We start from the raw sequence: 20,755 nt of genomic DNA, 5'->3' as shown, positions 1-20,755 counted from the left end.
AGAACAATAGAGAATCCGTCTGTCGCGAAGCCAGTGTCGCCAATGCCCGACACTGCCACGTACGATTCGCGTCTACGAAGCTGAAGCTGACTAGCCAGTCGGGACGTAATCACGTGCACCTGCGATCCAGAATCCAAAAGAGCCCGGCATGGAACAAAAACCCCAAAACGACTCCGAATGAGAATGTTCGCTGTGGCCAGTAAGGCTATCTCACCGCTGCGACCCTGGGCAACTAGTGCATTAGCCGTGGATGGTGAAGCGCCTATTGGCTCGGCGCACTCGGATGCGGCTGATGTAGACGGCACAGCAGAAGGCTGGCTGCTGGAAGGCTGTAACTCCAAAAAATGCAACAGACTGTGATGCCTCCTCCCACAACTGCGACAATTATCAGCGAGGGACTCACGCAGGTGATGGCCAGTTTGGAGACATTTCCGACATAGACCTAGTCGCCTAGCCTCGCCAAGGCAGCTCTCAGGGGGCAATGACAAAAATCTTGGGCATGCAGAAACTACATGGGACCACCCACCGCATAATATACAAGCAGAGGCAGGGTAATTAGTAATAATAAAGGATGCTCTACTGTTATTTGCGACTCTACGTCTTCCCACCTGAGTGCCCGGCGCGTAAGCGGCCAAGGCCACATCCATAGCCTCCAAAGTCCTGCAACGCTGTTCCAAAAACTCTGCCATCGACTCCCAAGTAGGGATGAGATCCGAGTTCGAGGCATTTTGACCCACTTGGCCTGAGTAGCTGGATCCAACCTTGAAGAAGTACCTGGACAATGATGCAGCCGGCGATCTGAACTGTCGTCCCCAAATTTTTTAAGGCTCACATATGGGCATTAAACTTATCGGACAGCCCTCGAAGCGCTGCCACTGAGTCACCTTCCAATAGATTGAGGCCCAGAATCTCGTTCACATGAGCCTGAAATATCAACCGACGGTTATTAAATCGATTCTCTAAAAGCTGCACTGCGACATCATAATTCTCCTCGGAGATTTCCAAGGAACGGACTGCCTCTAAAGCGGAGTCCCGAAGACAAGATCGCAACCTTTGAAACTTTTCCACCTTACTTATATAAGGATTGCAGCCTACGATCGTCGAAAAGACCGAATGAAACTCAGCCCACTCTGAATATCCTCCGCTGAAAGTAGGATGAGGAAGAGGAGGCATGGCTTGAAAACTCCGACTGAGCGCTGGTTCCACCTGGATACTGGAACCTCCGCTGGCAAGGATGGAATGGGCAGCAATTCGAGCAGAGCGCAACGACGTCTCGTGCTCGATTTCGGCATGCATCGTAGCTACAAGCTCAGACACTGTCCATCGCAAGTCGCTGCTTATTTCAGCAATGTCTTACTCTTCAAGCTCCCCGTGGATGGCCTTAAAATCCTCGTACATGGCGACCAACTGGCCGTGACGCACATGGAGCATAGCATCCTCCACCTTTGATATTGGCTGCAGGGCGCCTTGGATCCTCTTCAAATCCTGGAGGATACCCTTTGCCTTGCATTTTAAAATCGCGCTCCGAGATGGAGTGGGTTCTCCTGTGACGGCGCCGCTGGAGTTTATCGCCACTATAATTGAAACACGCACAAATTAATTTTGGCGCCAAAATTATAGTTCTTGTTTATTTTATTATATTTAATTATATTTGATGGCAGCGAACACGATTTATCCCACTGTGCGCTCAGAACCGTACACTGAGTTGTGGAATCGAATTGTGAGTCGAATGCACTTTCAAGTGGAACGTATGTATGTATGTATGTATGTTGGCGGACTGGATAACAATTGTATGTATTGTATTTATTTATATTATTAAATGATTTATACAAAATAATTGTTTCACTGATGCACTGTGAGCCGTTTATGTTCAAAAATACACATACATATGTTAATACACCGCAAACCCTGAAACGGGTATGTTCGCACTGTTTTATGCTCGTGGAATTGTTTTATTTATTTTATTAATTATAATTAATAATTATAATTTTTATTAACTAGATCACGTCGGGTCACCAATGTTTGGTCATTGAGCCTTTTCAATGACTTTTTTCCTTTTTCCAAAATAAAAAAACAGGGAATTATCTGTTTTAAAACGTTATAAAATGTTTATTTATTCTCATATGAAATGGAGTGCCAGAAAGCTCCTATTTAGAATGCGTATGCACTGAGATAGACAGTACAAGTGGGCCCGCCTTTTACCATAGGACGGGCGAAAGCTCGTTAACTTAATGAGAAAGATAAAATAAAGCCGAGCGGCCGAGAAGAGTCGGCTTGCGACTAACAACAGCGATGAAAAAAATGATTATATGCTAAACTATAATTATTACATTTATATATATATGATACATTCATATTGATTGAATTTATGCCGTGGCTGCTGCCTGACCCGACATTGACGTCATGCTTATCTTAGAAACTCACTTCACTAGCAAATCTTATTTTACAATTATTGGATACGACACAGTAAGAGCTGATCATCCATCAGATAGAGCTCATGGGGTGGTGCAATTATTGTCAATCAGGGCCTTAAGTTTCAAATCATGGACAGTACTAGGGAAAACGCTATGCAGGCTGCCACAATTAAGATAAAATGTATGCACGTAGATGTATCAATAACAGCGACTTACCTGCCTCCCAGATTTACAATAAAAGAGCTTGATAATCAAAACTTTTTCCAAGGACTGGGCACAAAATTTATTGTCGGAGGCGACTTCAATGCCAAACATCCATGGTGGGGGTCCAGACTGACTAACCCGAAGGGATCGGAGTTATACAAATGCATATGAAACAATAATATAACAACTTTGTCAACAGGAAAGCCTACTTAATGGCCTTCTGATAGTCTTAAAATCCCAGACTTGATTAATTTCGTAGTATTCTCTGGAATTCCACAATCACATATGCGAGTAATGGAAAGCTTTGACCTTAACCCAGATCATTCTCCAATAATAGCTATGTTAGCGTCAACACGACAACATATGGTAAAATAACGAACGAGTAGCAGAACAAGCGAATTGAAAAATGTCATCTTCAATCGTTAGTCACAGAAGAAGAAAAAGACGAACAAGATTTTTTAAAGCTCGCGTAATTTGATCAAATAAATATTATAATAATTTAATAGCGTGCTATTAGAACTTGTTTTTTTTTTGACATTGTCATGCATGAACGAATAAATTCCGCTGCATCATCGGACCACATACAGACAGGCGTCGAAGTTGAATATAAGCGAGTAGGCACCGCGAAAAAACGAAGTTTACCTACGAAATCATATAAAACTCTTCTGCGCAATTAACGTGAACAAAAATACAGCTCAGTTCTTTCTTGTCTAATAAGGCTGAAAACAGGCATAGCTACAACAAAGACAAGAAGCAAGAAGAACAGAAGTAATAACCATGATATCCCGTGAATACAACCAAACAGAATGCAGTGCATGCAAAAAGAGTAGTACCGGCAAAGACATTATATGGGTGCATTGCGATATTTGCACGACGTGGTACCACTTTGGCTGCGTTCGAGACGAGAACCCCCAGGATACAATAGGATGGAAGTGCGTCTCCTGCAGTGAACAGCCACCTGACCTAACCTCGCTAACTGACGCCGACATAGCCGCTGTCCAAAATGCCGCTTCGTAAAGAACCGTTTCGCTAGACCGTACTAACATCTCTCCGACATCGGGACACTCGACCAGGGCTGTGAAAAAACAGCACAAGCAACTGCCGACTTCTTTACAAGCTGAACGTGCCAATGAACATATTTTGAGACAAAACAATACTCTAATGCTACAAATGCTAGAGGAAAAGCGATCAAAGCTACATCGAACAAAAGTACAATATATTAGCTCAGCAAAGTGGAGCCTCTCTGACCACACCACATCAATATTGTCACCCGATCTACCGACATTCAACGGCAATCCGGATGACTGGCCTGCATTCCTCAGTGCATTTGAAAATAGCACCACTGTAGCTGGGTTTTCAAATGTCGAAAATATGTTACGACTCCTAAAATTCCTCAAGGAAAAGGCACTCGAACTAGTAAGAGATAAGCTTCTGCTTCTAGTTATGGTCCCTGACGTCATAAATACGCTCAAGACGTTCTTCGGACGTCCCGATCAGATACTAGAGAGATTAATTGAAAAGGCGAGAAAAATCTCCATCAATAAGGAACGACTTGACACTCTCATAGATTATGCCTTAGCAGTACGAAATATTTGTACTACAATGGAGGCTTGTCAGCTTAATGAGCACCTTAACAACCCCTTGCTGTTGAGAGAGTTAATAGACAAACTTCACAGCCATTACAAACTGACCTGGGCTATGCTCCCAAAAGACTCAAGCGCTGCATTGATTAAGTCGTTCAGCGACTGGCTCTATACAATCGCCGAAGCAACATCCACAGTGACGCCATCAATTTACTCCAGGGCCAGCGACGTACACACCCACGTCCAGTACAGCATGGATGCCCAAGATAACTTGGAATACAATCCACCAAGGTACAACGCTTCGCAAAGGGAAGCCACCCATTGCAACGCCTGCAACAGTACACTCCATCCTATCACTGAATGCAAGGCATCCCAAAAGCTCCCTTACGAAAAGAAGCAGGAAATGGTTAGGGAATACAAGCTTTGCTTCAAATAAGGTGTGTGGGAACGGAGGATGCGAGTCGAGACACCACCCTCTGCTGCACAAAGGCCATGCTAATCCTAACATCGTCTCTTCGTACCGAACTAATCCACCTATAGGGGAACAATATTTTCGTATCGTTCCCATCAAAATGTACACTCAAAACTCCTATATTGGTACATTTGCATTTATAGATAAAGGGTCATCGGTCACACTTATAGACGAAAAACTCTTCAAAAAGTTAAACATCCAAGGTACTATGGATCCACTCTGCATGTTGTGGACGAATCAAACGACAAGAAGGGAGAACAAATCCGTTCGCTTTAACATAAAAGTCTCTAGCATTGGCACCAAAAGAACCTATTGGTTAAACAACATACATACAGTACAAAATTTAGGATTACCAAAGCAAACGCTGGACATCAAGGAGTTAACTAATAAATACACTCACCTGCAAAGATTACCGATCGCATCGTATACGGATGCTGAACCAATGTTGCTGATTGAAATAGACAATTGGAAGTTAGCCGTTCCCCGGAAAATAAAAGAAGGAAGGTGGAAAGATCCCATCGCATCCAAAAAGATGCTAGGCAGGAGTGTGCAAGGATCCGGAAAAGACAATAAACATTTTTCTATGCACCACTGTCAATGCAACTGGACTGAAATTGATAAGGCCGTTAATTCCAAGTAATTCCAAGGACACTTCGCTCTAAAGATGATGAAAAAGCTTTCGAAATTAAGCAGGAGACGTCCGTAAAAATCGACGGACGGTACGAAATCGGCCTGCTTTGGCGCCATAAAGATACGGTACTTCTTGTAAGCTGAAAGCTAAAATTGAGAAGGAACCAGATCTGCGAGTAAAAATTCAGGAGCAAGTCAACAATCTATTGGAAAAAGGCTACGCCAGCGAGTTAAAAAATGAAGAAGTCCATCACAACCATATTTGGTACCTTCTAATTTTCATAGCTCATAACACCAACAAACCCAGTAAGATTCGACTGGTTTGGGATGCAGCAGCTAAATCTCATAGCGTCTCCTTAAATGACTTCATGCTTACTGGTCCGGATCTTTTACATCCACTGTCCGACGTTTTGATGGCATTCAGATAGTGGTCTGCGGTCGGCAAGATAGTGGTCTGCGGTGATATAGCCGAAATGTTCCATCAGATAAGAATAAAGGAAAGCGACATTCATGTACAGAGTTTCCTGTGGATCGACGAGCGAACGCAAAGTCCAAAGGAATACGTAATGAGAGCAATGTCGTTCGGAATATCTTGCGCCCCTTGTAAAGCTTTTTACGTCAGGGACAAAAATGCGGACGACTACAAGATGCAGTATCCAAGAGCCTATGAAGCCATCACCCGAGCTCATTACGTCGACGATTATATAGACAGTCTAAACGACAAAGAGGAAGCTATTAAAGTGTCGAAGGCGGTCAAACTAATACAGTCAGCTGGGGGTTTCCACATCAGAAACTGGACTTCCAATTCACCCGAAGTCTTAAACGCATTAAATGAAGAGTCAGCCCCAACGGATATGCAGCTGTGTGCTACCTTCGCGTGATCAAAGGATTTGACATCACGACAAATCTAGTCATTGCTAAAAGTAAAGTTGCTCCCTTGAAACCGCTTTCGATACCACGAATGGAACTGCTCGCCACCGTAGCCGGCGTCCGCCTGGCTCATAAAACACAACTCACACGGATCTTGAACATTGGCGAATGCACCTTTTGGACAGACTCCAAGACCGTCCTGTCATGGAAACAACGAGCGCTGCACAGTGGCGCTGGATTTCAACACATGAAAACGTTGCGGATATGGCTTCGAAATTTATCGCCAAACCAAACCTGGAGCAGTGGACAAGCGGACCGGCATTCCTGAAAATGCCCAAAGACCAGTGGCCAAATCATCAACCAAGTCTTCCACCGGAAAACGATAATAACGAGCTCAAAAAGGTAGTTTTAGTAACCAAAGTATACAGACCTGTGCTTCTAAAACAAAACATTGAATCATTCTCAATCTGGAAACGACTTTATCGAGCCATAGCGACGTTCATCATGTACGTAAAAAACCTGAAAGCGAAATGTCGAGGAAAAACCATCACCAGATCACCAGACGTTGTCAGATGAAATAATTATGCAAGGAAATAACCTACTTTATAAAGTATCCCAAAACGAAGCATTCAAGGACGAATTAGATTCTCTCCAAAAAGATAACAACATTCAAAGGACCAGCGCGCTTATTGGGTTAAACATCTACCTAGACGATTGCGGCATAATTCGCACCCAAGGAAGGTCACAAACTAAAAACCCGAACGACGACCAAATAGTACTACCAAAACGCCACCCGGTTACATATCTCCTTGTCAAGCACTTTCACGAGAGCAACCACCATTTGCTGCATGAGGGAACTATAAACATAATCAGGAGTCAGTTCTTTATACCCCAGTTACGCGTGGTATACAAGTCCGTTCGAAAAGGGTGCCAGAAATGTAAAAACAATACAGAAGCTCCAATAGTGCCACAGGACTTCTTTGGTCCCATCGCGGTCAACGTAGGCCGACACAAGGAGAAAAGGTTGGGCGTGATATTTACGTGCCTATACGCGCCGTACGTATAGGGATAGCGTATAGCCTCGATACAAGCTCATGTGTAATGTGCCTCTCAAACTTTATGGCCCGACGAGGAACTCCAAGAGAAATATATTCGGATAATGGAACCAATTTCAAGGCAACTGAGAAAGTTGTTAAGGAAGAGCTGAAGAATGTAGACTTCAATAACCCATATGTTGGAAATGCCCTACACAGTCATTTAAGTCTCTACAGACATTAACGCATTCTAGAGCTATTTAGACTCAGTTATAAGCCTGGATATTTCGTTAAAAACAGGAGAGGAGATAGACTATCCTCGCTTTTCACAAACACAATTCATAAAGCGAGCTTCATAAACACGGATCATGCTCTTAATCATCAACAATCAAACCAATTGTACCTTTCTAGCAAGATTCGACAAAAAGTACAAAAAAAAAGAAATCCGCGTAAACGGTGGCAAGAAACTCACTACCCTGCTGACAAAAGAAATTTCAACAAGGCTGCATCTGAGCTTAGACAACTCCTGTTGAACTTACGCAATGAATCTCTAGCTGCGTATCTGAGAAACTTAGATCCTAATTCCTGCAACAACGAACACAACCTATGAAAGGCGACTAAATACTTAAAGAGACCAGCTAAAAGAAACACGTAATAGCAATGGAACTTGGTGTAGGTCTAATACCGAACAAGCGGAAGCATTTGCACAACATCTGCAATCTGTCTTCCTGCCCAACGATATTATATATTCTATAACAGAGACCGAAGTAGAAAAATTTCTTGAGTCACCCTGCCAAATGAGCTTACTTATAAAGAGCATCAAATATGAAGAAATCGAAACAGAAATCAAAGGCTTGAACAATAAAAAAGCACCAGGTCCTGATGAAATAAACGGCATCACCCTGAAAAGCTTACCACCAAAATTCATACGTCAAAGTGCTTACAATTTATTTTTGAAACTTAGTGTTCTTTCGAAAAATACTTTATATTTAACGCAATCAGACTAGACAACTTTCCAAGTCAATGGAAATGTGCAGAGACCATAATAATCCTAAAGCCAAACAAAGTGGAAACGGAGTTGACATCATATCGTCCCGACAAGCGTTCGATCGAGTCTGGCACAAAGGTTTATTGTACAAGATAAACAAATTGCTACCTGCTCCGTATTACTTAATAATCAAATCATATCTTAATAAAAGATACTTTTACGTGCAGCAGAAAAACTATTCATCAACGTTACTTCTCATTAATGCAGGCGTCTCACAAGGAAGCGTATTGGGACCAATCCTCTACACTTTATATACGGCGGATATGCCAGTCACAAACAACTCCACTGTTGCAACATATGCTGAGGATACAGCCGTTTTGGCCACAAGCTTATCTAGAAATGAAGCTTCTGAACTTCAGCATCGTGAGCTAAGCCAGATTGAAAACTGGTTCCTTCGATGGAAAATTAGAATTAACTCCCTAAAATCTGTCCAAATAACCTTTTCATTGAGACTAGGTAGTTGCCCAAATGTTTTACTTAACGGCTTGCCAATTCCACAAAGTACCTCTATCAAGTATCTGGGCTTGCATCTCGACTGCAGATTAACATGGAAAAATCACATAAATGCCAAATGTCAGCAACTCAGACTTAAAACACTAAAAATGTCCTGATTGATAAGTTGAAAATCGGAAACCTCACTGGAAAACAAAATTCGCCTCTACAAAGCTATATTAAAGACTGTTTGGACTTACGCTATACAGCTTTGGGGAACTGCTAGCAACTCAAATATTGAGATACTACAGCGCTACCAGTCAAAAAGTTTACGACAATTTGTCAATGCTCAAGGCAAGGATCTCAATATCTCAACCATAAGAGAAGAAATAAATAAAATTAGTAAAAATTAGTATATCATCAGACTCCATAATCATGAAAATACTTAACTTTAAGTCTAGTAGATAACAGCTTATCATTACGAAGACTAAGAAGATACCGCAAACTCGATATCCCCGATAGATAAATTCAACTAACAGAAACGATGTTACATATAATAGCGGGGTTCACTGGAAAACTGCTATTTCTGTTCATTTAATATTAACTATTAAATTTACTTATTGTTTATAAAAAGATTGTAAATAAATGAAGAGTTAAAAAAAAAAAATATTTTTTATTATTTCATACTTTTTATACATATTTAGGAATACGATTAGGTGGCAGCAGTAAAATCCTTTACATACATATTTACCAAATAACGTATTTATATATTTAGGAAAAAATAAAAATCGTTGTACTAAGATAGGAATAGGGTATCTTTTAATCGATTTCACTTAAATTTCCCAAATTTCACTGTTGTTATTTTCAAACGGATGGTGCTTGCATACCCTACTGATGCCCACAGAAACAAAAAATGCTGTTTGCTGTCGGCTGTTTTTGTTTATTCTCACTCCACTAAAAATCATCCATCAGAAGGGATTGGAACATCATCCGCAGAACTACAACAACTTAAAGGCAATCGACTTGATATTATATATAGATTTTAGTTCGGACAACTTCTGAATAATTATGAAAAACATTTTACAGCTATCGTTTTCCATAACAATTATTAAATATATGCCGAAATATTAAAATATAAAACATATTTTATCATGCCTGAATATAAAACGTAGCATGCCTGAAAAGTTAAAAATGAAAAATTTTAGTTGGCTTCAAAACGAAGTCGAACGCACTTACATGAAACCGTGTATGTGAATGTGTGAACACGCTATAAAGATCGATTTAACCGCAGAAGAACCTTCCGCGAACAACCAAAAAAGTTCAATGAGATTATGAGCGTTAAAATAAGCGTAAGAATGAGAGTAAGACTTTTTCTTGGGCCTCCGGGGGCCTGTCGCAAGAAATTTTTGCATCCATTTTCGATGTATGAAATGAGAAGTCTATATGTTGCATGGTTTGTGCCGAAATTCTGTGGAAATTATTCGGAGTACAAACATTTTATGTCTTTTTGAGACCTTAGTACACAAAGATATGAACATTCCTTTTATCGAGAAATTGAACCTTTTAATTTCATGCCTCTCTGGTGAAGCCTTAGGAACTATCAAGGCATTCCAGGTCACCAAGAGTAATTATGACAAAGCTATCACTAGTCTAAAAAGAGTCTATGGTAACGAATGTCTCATCTTTGCGAAACGAATAAGTCAATTGTTCAGCCTCTCGAAAATTTCGCAGCCGTCTGATTTGTCGTTGAGGGGTCTCACCGACAGTGTGTCATCGATTTATGGATCATTATTATCCATACGAGATTATACTCAAATTGCAAACTTAATGATTATACATTTAGTTTTGAGTAGAGTAAATCCAGTGACCAGGCAAAAATGGGAAGAGTCACTGGATTATGAAGAATTTCCGCTGTGTTTCGAAAAAATATTAAATCGTAGGTATCAGCACCTGTCCGCTGAAGAGACAAGCAAACCGACAAAGAAGAAAACTGGGTTTAGCAACTTAATAAAAGTTTGTGGGCTTGCTCCTCTGCCAACACCAAACCAACTTTCAGTTATTGTAACGCTCAAGACCATTTTTTGGCCCAGTGCAGTCCGTTTGGTCGCCGTGCTGTAATGCTTAGGTTTAAGTTTGTTAAGTCAGCCTCTCTCTGTTTAAATTGTCTGCGAAAAGGTCACATCGTAGCGAAGTGCAAATCGACTAGATGTCAAATCTGTGAAAGATCGCACCATAAACTTCTGCATCTATTTACAGTGACTGAAAAAAACGTTGCGTTACACCAACAGAAAATCCTCCACCAGCGTTAACGAATGATGGTCCTTCTACTTCACATGCTTTGCAAGCGTCGTCCCTAGAAAAGGTTTTGTTAGAGACGGCGATCGTAAGCGTTGAAACCAAAAATGGCGAGCACATATTGGCCCGAGCATTAATTGACTCAGGTTCACAAATGAATTTCATTACTGAAGATCTTGCTCAACGCTTAGAGTTCCGTTGGGAGGAATCGTGCATCAACTTGCTTGGAATTGGCCAATCTAATTCACAAGTACAGAAAAAGATACACACCGTAGTGAAGTCGAGAATCACTGGTAGTGAGTTTCTGTTCGACTTTTGGATTTTAAAAACAAAAACAGGCAATCACCAGGCTATGGCCAGTCAGTGAACGTAAAAGATTTGACCCTACCAAAGAGAGAGACATTTTTCAAACTTTTTTCCGTTGGTCAAAAAACGCTCCTTGGATGGTTCGTATTAAGGAAATATATGGAAAATTCCTCAACTCCTCAACAGCCGGTCTCTAGCCTGAATCGCCAAGAAAAAATATTAGAATCAATAGACTACAAATTGAAAAAATACTGGTATTTGAAAGAAGTTTCATCTTCTAAAAAGATGTTGTCACCAGAAAAGGAGTTTTGTGAGGAACTTTATCAAAAGACTACTAGAATACTGCCTTCAGGTCGACTTGAAGTCAGACTTCCTTTTAAGTCGGATCCAAGCGTTTTGGGCAACTCATTCGAGATAACCAAACTCCGACAGAAGATTATCTCGAGATCCGAACTTAAAGAAAATGTATTTGGAATTTATGGAAGAATACGAATCCCTAAGTCATATGTCCCCTGCAAGCAATGATGTTCTTGCTTCTCCACACTAAGTTATACCCCACCAGTGTGTCTTTCGGCCTCAAAGTACAACGACCAAACTACGAGTCGTTTTTGATGCGTCCTGCAAGACATCCACACAGAAGTGTTTAAATGAGTTGTTGATGGTGGGTCCAACAATTCAGGAGGAGCTTTACTCAACTCTTCTTAGAGTTCGGCTACACAAATTCGCTCTGGTAGCCGACATAAAAAAGATGTATCGTCAAGTGATGGTAAATGAAGCGGATCGACGATACCAGTTGATAGTGTGGAGAAAAGGCCCATCTGAGTCCTTGAAATTTTGCAACCTCAACACCGCTACATATGGCACTGCACCATCCCCATTCCTAACCATAAGGTGTTTGAAGAGATTGAGTCAATCCGCGAAAAATACATTCCGTCGAGCTGCTAAAGTCTATTGGGTTATTGGGTATTGATACTTCAGTCATGAGTCAAGAGGTGGAGACGTAAAGGAGAAGATAGAATCGATCTGGTTTACAGGTCCATCGTTTTAACGGAGCTGGAAGATAAATGAACAACGAGTCCCCGGTTTGATCCGTCACCAGAGCTTTTGCAGATGGAAGCAAAAAAGGTCTCCTCAAACTTAAAACTACTGCTCAAGAGATAGTTCAAGAGCACGAGTATCAAGAGGAAATTAAGAACATTAAAAAAACCTGGTTGTTAGGCCAAGTCTACAGAAGCTTAATCCATTTGTCCATTAAGCTTCTCAGGCTGAACTTACCTTTTCGTTTTTGCGGGTCGGGGGGCGACTAGCAAATGCTTCTATATCGTACATAATATAGTACGGTCATGCATACGCTGTTTTAAATGCAAGCCTCATCTAATGACTTAAATCATGGGAGATTTACCCCTAGATTGAATCCTTGCTCTTCGTCCATTCTTAATATGTGGCGTGGATTTCAAGGGGCCTATTGAGACGACATTGAAAATTCGTGGTAGGCCATCGTACAAGTCCTATATTTCCCTTTTTGTTTGTTTTACGTCTAAGGCAGTTTATTTAGAAGAAGTGTCTGATTTATCAACTGAATCCTTTTTATTGGCATTTCAAAAGTTCGTTGGGCGTTGAGGATGTCCGCTGATCATTCACTGCGATAACGCGACGAACTTTGTCGGTGCGAGTTGCCACTTCGCGGCACTGCGGAAGCTAATCGAGGACAAAGCGGACGAACTGCGACACTACGCATCAAAAAAGAAGGCAAATACATTCATAGCATCGCGGGCTCTGCGCATGGACGAACTATGAGAGGCAGTGTCAAGTCTACCAAGCACCTACTTCTACGAGCGGTAGGTAGCGCGAGGTTGATCGCAGAGGAGCTGCAGACCGTCCTAGTTCGAGTCGAGGCCGTTATGAATTCGAGGCCTCTGGGCGCCCTCATTCAGGACCTAAGCGACGGCGAAGCTTTGACTCCCGGCACTTTTTGACAAGCGGAGCGCTCTTCGCCCCACCAGCACCGCGGACCCCGGACCAGCAGGGTCTAACGTGCTTGCGGTGATGGCGGCTTGTCTCGTCAACCAAGCAAATGTTTTGGCAGCGATGGTCCCGGGACTACGTCTTCGGCCTACAGGTGCGGTCGAAGTGGCAGCGGGAGTAGGAGGTCATCGGGAAGGGCGATCTGGTCCTGGCCGCAGATGATCACCACCCACCTCAACAATGGACCGCCAGGGTCATCGAAACTCAATAGTAAAATTGTCTAGCTAACCATAGTTAAGCCACAAAATATGATATTCTCTGATCTTATAAAAGACCACTTGGTCACCAAAGTGAATCGGTTCGTTGCTCTTTATCATCTCATGTACATCTCATGTCAATACGAAATATCTCGTAATGTCATTATCATTACGTGGTACACCACCTATACTTGAGGACAACCAACCAGGACTTCAAGTATCTCACATCAACCTCTTCTTGACCACAGCAAGCGACTGTTCAATTCCAGCAAACCCTTGCAGAAACCAGGTAAATTTAGTCAGACATTTTATACGTTCTTTACCGTTACGCCCGCGAGGTCAAGTTCGAAGTAGTAAAACACTGTAGTCAACCAATTTATAAATATACTGCCTCCTTAAATGTAAATCGCATGCATAGAATGCATAGAAACAGACAGACAGACGGATATGTTTTTATACCCTTGCAGAGGGTATTATAATTTTGGTCAAAAGTGTGCAACGCAGTGAAGGAGACATCTCCGACCCTATAAAGTATATATATTCTTAATCAGGATCACCTCCTGAGTCGATATGAGCATGTCCGTCTGTCCGTCTGTCCGTCTGTCTGTCTGTCTGTCTGTCTGTCTGTCTGTCTGTCTGTCTGTCTGTCTGTCTGTCTGTTTCTACGCAAACTAGTCTCTCAGTTTTAAAGCTATGGAGTTGAAACTTTGCACACACCCTTCTTTCCTTTGCAGGCAGTACATAAGTCGGAACGGCCGGGATCGGTCGACTATATCCTATAGCTGCCATATAACTGATTGATCGGAAATGCCATAACTCCGTTGTTTTTTAAGTTAGAAGCATGGGACTATCTATGAATTCTAATTTGGGCCAACTTATCCGATCTGCCAAATTTCAGAAGGATCGGCCGTCTATATCCTATAGCTGCCATATAACTGATTGATCGGAAACGCCATAACTAACTTGTTTTTCAAGTTAGAAGGATGGGATTTTCAATGGATGCCTCTTTGGGCAAAATAATTGGATATGCCAAATTTCATAAGGATCGGCCGACTATATACGATCCGTTATATATCTAATAATATAAGATGCGTGGCGCCACCTAGGAAACTGCGACTCAACTGCAAGGGTATATAAACTTCGGCTCCGCCCGAAGTTAGCTTTCCTTTCTTGTTTTATTACCTCGTCGTCCTGATTAAGCATTTTTACAACCGCGAAATCCACGCAACACCTACAACCAGCATCATTACACTCTCTGCCATAATACTTGACCTCAGTCGAAACAACCCGAACCGTGAGAGGCACGAGTCCGAGGGCCAAGCACTTCGCTTAATTTTTAAATCTCAACACTAAAAATCCTTAGTCTACGAAGGTGGTTATGGTGAATAACTACTACAGATATAAATACTACGTAGGTAAGTAAAATAAATATTATTTGTTTGTTTACTAATTGAAATTTACTACTAATGAAGCTCTCTTAAAATTAATCTTGCTCCCGGAATTCACTACAATTTTTTCTAAAGCAGCTATAAAAGTAGTTAATTTCATGAAAAAGAGCGCATTGTATTCTTCTGAGCCAGAAACTCTGATTTACACCTACTCATAGAAGTTCATTGCCCAAAAGAGAGCTGCAACCTATTTGGCTCAGCAACCAAGAGCGGGCGAAGACTGCCAAGGGCTGTGATGAAAAAATAATAAAGGTGAAATATGCGAGGAGTGAGCTTCCATCGTATGGCATGACGCCAAAGCACAGAGCACAGCTACTAGGTGCCGCAGTAGCCACTAGGTCCTTTGAAATCCTAACAAGGGAACCGGTCCCTGCATCTGTCTGTAAAGACATGGGGTGGTTCTAGTGCAGCGTCAAGGTTGTGGCCTATGACGATGAGCGGTCTGTAGAGATCTACAGTCTGCAGTAGGGCTTTGGGAAAGTTGCCAAAGGTGCCAAATTCGTTGCACTGATCTGGTGTGACGTTCCTTGAAGGCCCCGAGCGAGGATCTGGGTGGATGATGAGGAGGATCTTATACAACTACATCACTGCGTACGGCAGTCCGCTAAGTGGCGACAAGCATGCCCTTTCAGCTAGTAGCTGGCCGACGAATTAAAAATTTTCTATGTGCGTTCAATGAGTAATATACCAAAATGAGTAATATGCCCGCAGGGAAGTCGTGGTGGGAGTTAAGCTGTAAAAACGGTGAATTTTCAACATTTGACCACATAAGTTCTGGGATACTAAAGTCACCCAGAGCTATCAGCCGGTCACTATCAGATAGACCAGTGGTTCCCAAACTCTTTTCTCTCATAGACCACTTTCAAAACTTTGCTGGATCCGGTGGACCCCCTGCAGCTAAATAACTATCAATTTTCGTAATCAACGACGAATCAACAGTTTTGGAAAAAAAGGTTAAAATTTATTGCTTGATAGGGTTTTAATCATTTGATAATAAAGTCGACTGAACAAATTTTAAATTTTAATTGATTGTGCTGCGAACGCATGTCAAAAAAGAAGAGTTGGCCAATCGAAAAAGTAGCTCATAGCACAAGTACCAATCAATTTTTGCAAATTTTATTTAAAAAACGTCAAAACTAAGTTGCAAAAAGAAGTAGGTATATCCTTGTGTTGTAGATATTTATTCAAATATTAAAATTATTACACTAATAATTATTATTGTTATAACAGTCGTAATGTTATCAAAATTGGACACTTATAACGTAATGTAACTTCTACAATGGTAATTAAGAAAAATATATATAATTTTAATGAGATGGATGTGCTTGATGTATGGTTAGCAAATTATCAATATTTGGCTTGAGTTTTGTAAGAAATAACCGCAAATCTCCCCGTTCTGTGATATTCAATCTGCTCCTTTTTTTTTATTAATAAGTTTGTAATGGCACTAAAACTTTTTTCGACGAGATATGATGAGGGAAACGCTATGAGAAGCTTTTGCGTGATTGCCCACAGTCCAGGATATTTTTTTGGTATTTCTGCCTGCATCCAAAATTTCTGATACCCTTTTTTAAATGTCACTTTCAGCTCCTCATTAGTGCTGAGCTCGAGTAGCTCCTCTTGTAATATCACATTCTCCACTTCTGTTTCATCAAATGGATTTATGATCCATGGTGGTATTTCCATCGACAGAATGTCTTCAAATCTAGTTTTAAAATCACCATGCAGGGCAATCAAATGTTGAATGTATGTCTGAATATCTTCATCAAGGCATTCTACCTGCGATAAGTTTGAAAACTGTGAAAATTCGCGCCGACCAATATTTCCCTTCATAAACTTCAATTTACCAATAAAAGCTGAAATTACACTCTTTGTTTTTATTAAATTAAGGCTGCCCCTTGTAATTGTAAGTTGAGGTCATTAAATTTTTTAAACAAATCTGTCAAATAGGCGACGTCTGCTTTAAAATTGATTATTAATTCATTTACACGTTTGAACAAGTATTGCGGACGGGACGGTTGCCGGCAGCGCCGCGTCGACGACAAGTCTCGACGCGTTGTACTGAATATGGAACAAATTTTTACAATTTTACAGGGTTTTACAAGTAACAGTCGCTGAGCTTCTCAAAATATTATCTGCCTATATTGATAGGAGAAGTCAAGCCAATATCTTAGTTCTTCACTATCGAAACCAAATTAATTTTCATGCACCCCCGCTTACAAAGTGTAGACCATTTTTTGTTACACCCAACGTAGACCCCCGTCGAGTCTCCCGTGGGCCCCTAGGGGTCCACCTGGACCACTTTGGGAACCACTGAGATAGACGATCGAAAACCGAACGAATAGCGGACAAATGTTGCCAGTATGTTGGCGGATCGGTTCAGGTAACATACAAAGATTGATCGGGCAAAGTGATTTTGATGCAAAGGAATTCAATGTCACCAAACTCTTGTGATTTTACCTCTTCAGAAGCGAGTTTGGAGTCTACAGTGATTAACACTCCTCCTTCACTTCACAGAGTTCTATCACATCTAAAAGTGGTGTACCTACTAGGAAAAACTTCGGAGCTTAAGATCTCCGGCTTTAACCAAGTTTCTGTAAATACAACAATGTGAGATGCAAAGAAAGAACTATCAGAATACAGTTTGGGAAGTTTACTACGTAACCCTCTTGTATTACTTATTACCTCTAACACTATGATAGGTAAGTGTTAGAGAAGACATTAGTTTTTTTTAAATTGAGGAAGATGAGGTGGAAGGTTGGTCAGTGGCCGTAACATGTGGGAGTTTTACACCCACAGGTTTGGATATTTTTTATTTCACCGTACTTGGCTGATGTTCTTGGACGAAAGTATTCTCTGGCTAAAAGGTGGCGGAACAAATCGTCTTGAACATCTGCAAGGGCACACGTATTTTGAAAGATGACGTGTGCCTGGTGTATGAATATTTAAATTTTGTAATGTCCACCACCTTTATGTAGACTTTTGTTTTGGCTTTGATGTAAGCCGAGAAATCAATCTCAGAAGCCGGGGCAAGCCGGGAAACAAAAATGTGTTTCGATGGTGGGATCACCTGCAAGGGTTTTGGTGCTGCCGTAACTAATACAGCGGCATCAGTACGTACCGGGGGTCTGGACGGTTGATTACCCTATTATGGGGGTTTGAATTATTGTGTCTGGGATCACTTGAAGCGATGCCACAGAGGATATATCGGACAATTGCTTATTAATTCTGAGATATTCCGACCGGAAACCGAATTTTTCTCAGTTCCGGCCCTTGGGGTGGCCAAAGATATAAGCGGCTGCATAGTTGTCGGCTGAGCAGGCTAAAGATTATTCACCACAAGCACATCACTAAAAGAGGATTTTTTACGCTTTGGAGACTCATTTAGTAGTTGAAGACTACGAAACTGTGTATCGAGCGCACAGAGTTGGTCATTGATTTTACGAAAACCACTAATCAACTCCTTGAAGCCGTTTTCTGCCTCATGAGCGATCTCATTTCGTCCTGAACAGGAAAAGTGGAGACCAGACCTACCTGAGATTGCATACGAAACTGAGTCCGTGAACCCGGCACACTTAGCGTGTAAAACGTTTTCACAAAGCCAGCAGTGGGTGGTAGGCTGGGAAGATTTTTTTATGTGAATAGAAATAAACACCGATTGTTTATGGAAAGCTAATAAGCAAATTTTATGAAAACGCAGTGCGCACAAAAAAACACGTCCGTCCGCTTTAAGATAAAGAGAGGAAGTTTTTTATTAGATGGATTTTATCCATCATTTGCCAAAAGTATTTTGGCTTGGGAGAAATTTGCGTAAAAGTAAAACATTTTTGATTCATCAAATTGGAGATAATGGGGACATTGGTGTAACCAGACAAAATAATTTAAAATACACAGATTCTCCAAAATACGCGTCGATTGGCACCACAAACATCCCAATCTGACATTTCTTTCAAAAATTATTTAGAAAAAAACGATTTTTAAAGAATTACCCAAATGAAGAAGTTTGTCAAGTTCTCTGTCAAGTAAATAAAATTTAACAATAAAATTTAACAAACGTTGCTTGTTTTACTATTTTTATAAATTACTTAGGGTTTCCTTTAACCAATGCACCTAACTTCACATACTTTACTTCGATAGAAAGGTTTTTTAAGGGGGCAGGAAGGTTTCCGAGGCTGAAAAAAATCAGATTTTTGCGGTTTTTTTACATTTCTGAGTGAATATACAAAATTATTAAATTTTTTTTTACACTATAAATGGCTATATGTGGAGAGTATCTAGGAATTTTTTGTTAAGAAATAATTATTATTAATCCCGTGACGGGCAGTTGGCCGGAGTCGCTTAAAAAAATTGTTCGTAAACTCTGGCCTTACAAGGGTGCGTAAAATCTGGCCCCACAATGTTATCGAAAATAAAAAAATTGAATTGATTTATTTAAAATATTAGTTTCTTGTGCGGATGAACGAAGCAATATTGAAAAATACGGTTTTAAATTTTTGGCACAGTTGTAAAATCGGAGGTACCTTTAAAAAAAAACAAAAATCAGCCCACCGTAAAAATTGTAAAAAAATTTTTTATTAATAAATGCGATCGTTCATACTCAAGAACTTATTATCCGAGCATTACTTTTTGAGTTACGGTACGCACCGACTTGAAAAAGTTGTTTTAAGAAAAACGCGTCTAAAGTTTTAAAAGCAATTGAAAGTATATGGATAGAAAGTAATTAGATAATCGGTATCTCAACAAGTTTTAGTCTGATCGACATGAAACTTTCAGATATTCCTTAGATAATGTTCTATTTAGAGAAAAAATGTTTTTGAACTGCTAAACCATCCTGCCCCCTTAAACATCTTGTTCGCTTTGTTTAAGATCAAATTTCTAAATCGTAAGAAAAACAAGAAAGGAAAGCTTACTACGAGCGGAGCCGAAGTTGATATACCCTTGCAGTTAAGGTTATTCCATTTCTGATCGTTCATTTATATGGAGGCTATAGAATACAGTTGGCCGATCCTTATGAAATTTTGTTGATCTGATTCGAATGCCCAAAATGGAATCCGTAGGAAGTCCCATCATTCTATCTATCATTCTATCATCATGCCGATCTTTATGAAATTCGACAGAATAGATTACTTTGTTCAAAATAACCAAGTCCCATCTTTCTAACTTAAAAATTACTAAATTTATGGCATTTCCGATCAATCAGTTATATGGCAGCTATAAGATATAGTCAACCGATCCCGGCCGTTCCGATTTATATACAGCCTGCAAACAAAAGAAGGATGTGTGCAAAGTTTCAACTCGATAGCTTTAAAACTGAGAGACCAGTTTGCGTAGAAACTGACAGACGGACTATATCATAGACCGTCTAGACGGACTATATCATAGACTATATCTATATCAGCTAGCGGAATTGGCATAACTTTGGTGTTTTTTAAACTAGAATGATGGGACTTTCTATGGATTCCATTTTGGGCAATCGGATCAGAACTGACAAATTTCGAAAAAATTTGAAAAAATGAAAAAATGGAAGTGTGTTTGTTAGTCAAATTGAGGCAACTTTTGTTGTCTTATTTTTTTTGAATTATTCAAAGTAACCTTAAAAAATTACAAAGACTCTTAAATTTAAAAAACGCGAAACTTTACAATCAATGCTCCTAACTTCACATGCTATACTTCGTTAGAAATATTGTTTTTTTCAAAATTGTCTCTAACGATTCTGTTAAGATAACGCAACTCTTGATATTTCGTTCATATCTGGAAAAAGTCGCTTTCTCAAGGTGTATTCCATTAGGTAGAGCTA

At 40.5% G+C, this 20,755-nt stretch overlaps 1 protein-coding gene across 2 annotated transcripts in view; it reads right to left on the bottom strand.

Annotated features, from left to right (window-relative positions):
* LOC6505445 (tau-tubulin kinase homolog Asator) overlaps nucleotides 1–20,755 on the bottom strand; it is a 178,499-nt gene that overhangs the window by 19,307 nt on the left and 138,437 nt on the right. The window lies entirely within an intron of this gene.

Source organism: Drosophila ananassae, assembly GCF_017639315.1.
Source record: "Drosophila ananassae strain 14024-0371.13 chromosome 4 unlocalized genomic scaffold, ASM1763931v2 tig00000054, whole genome shotgun sequence".
Lineage (NCBI taxonomy): Eukaryota > Metazoa > Arthropoda > Insecta > Diptera > Drosophilidae > Drosophila > Drosophila ananassae.
Note: the sequence above shows the minus strand (reverse complement) of the source record. Positions and strands in the feature narration are given on the sequence as shown.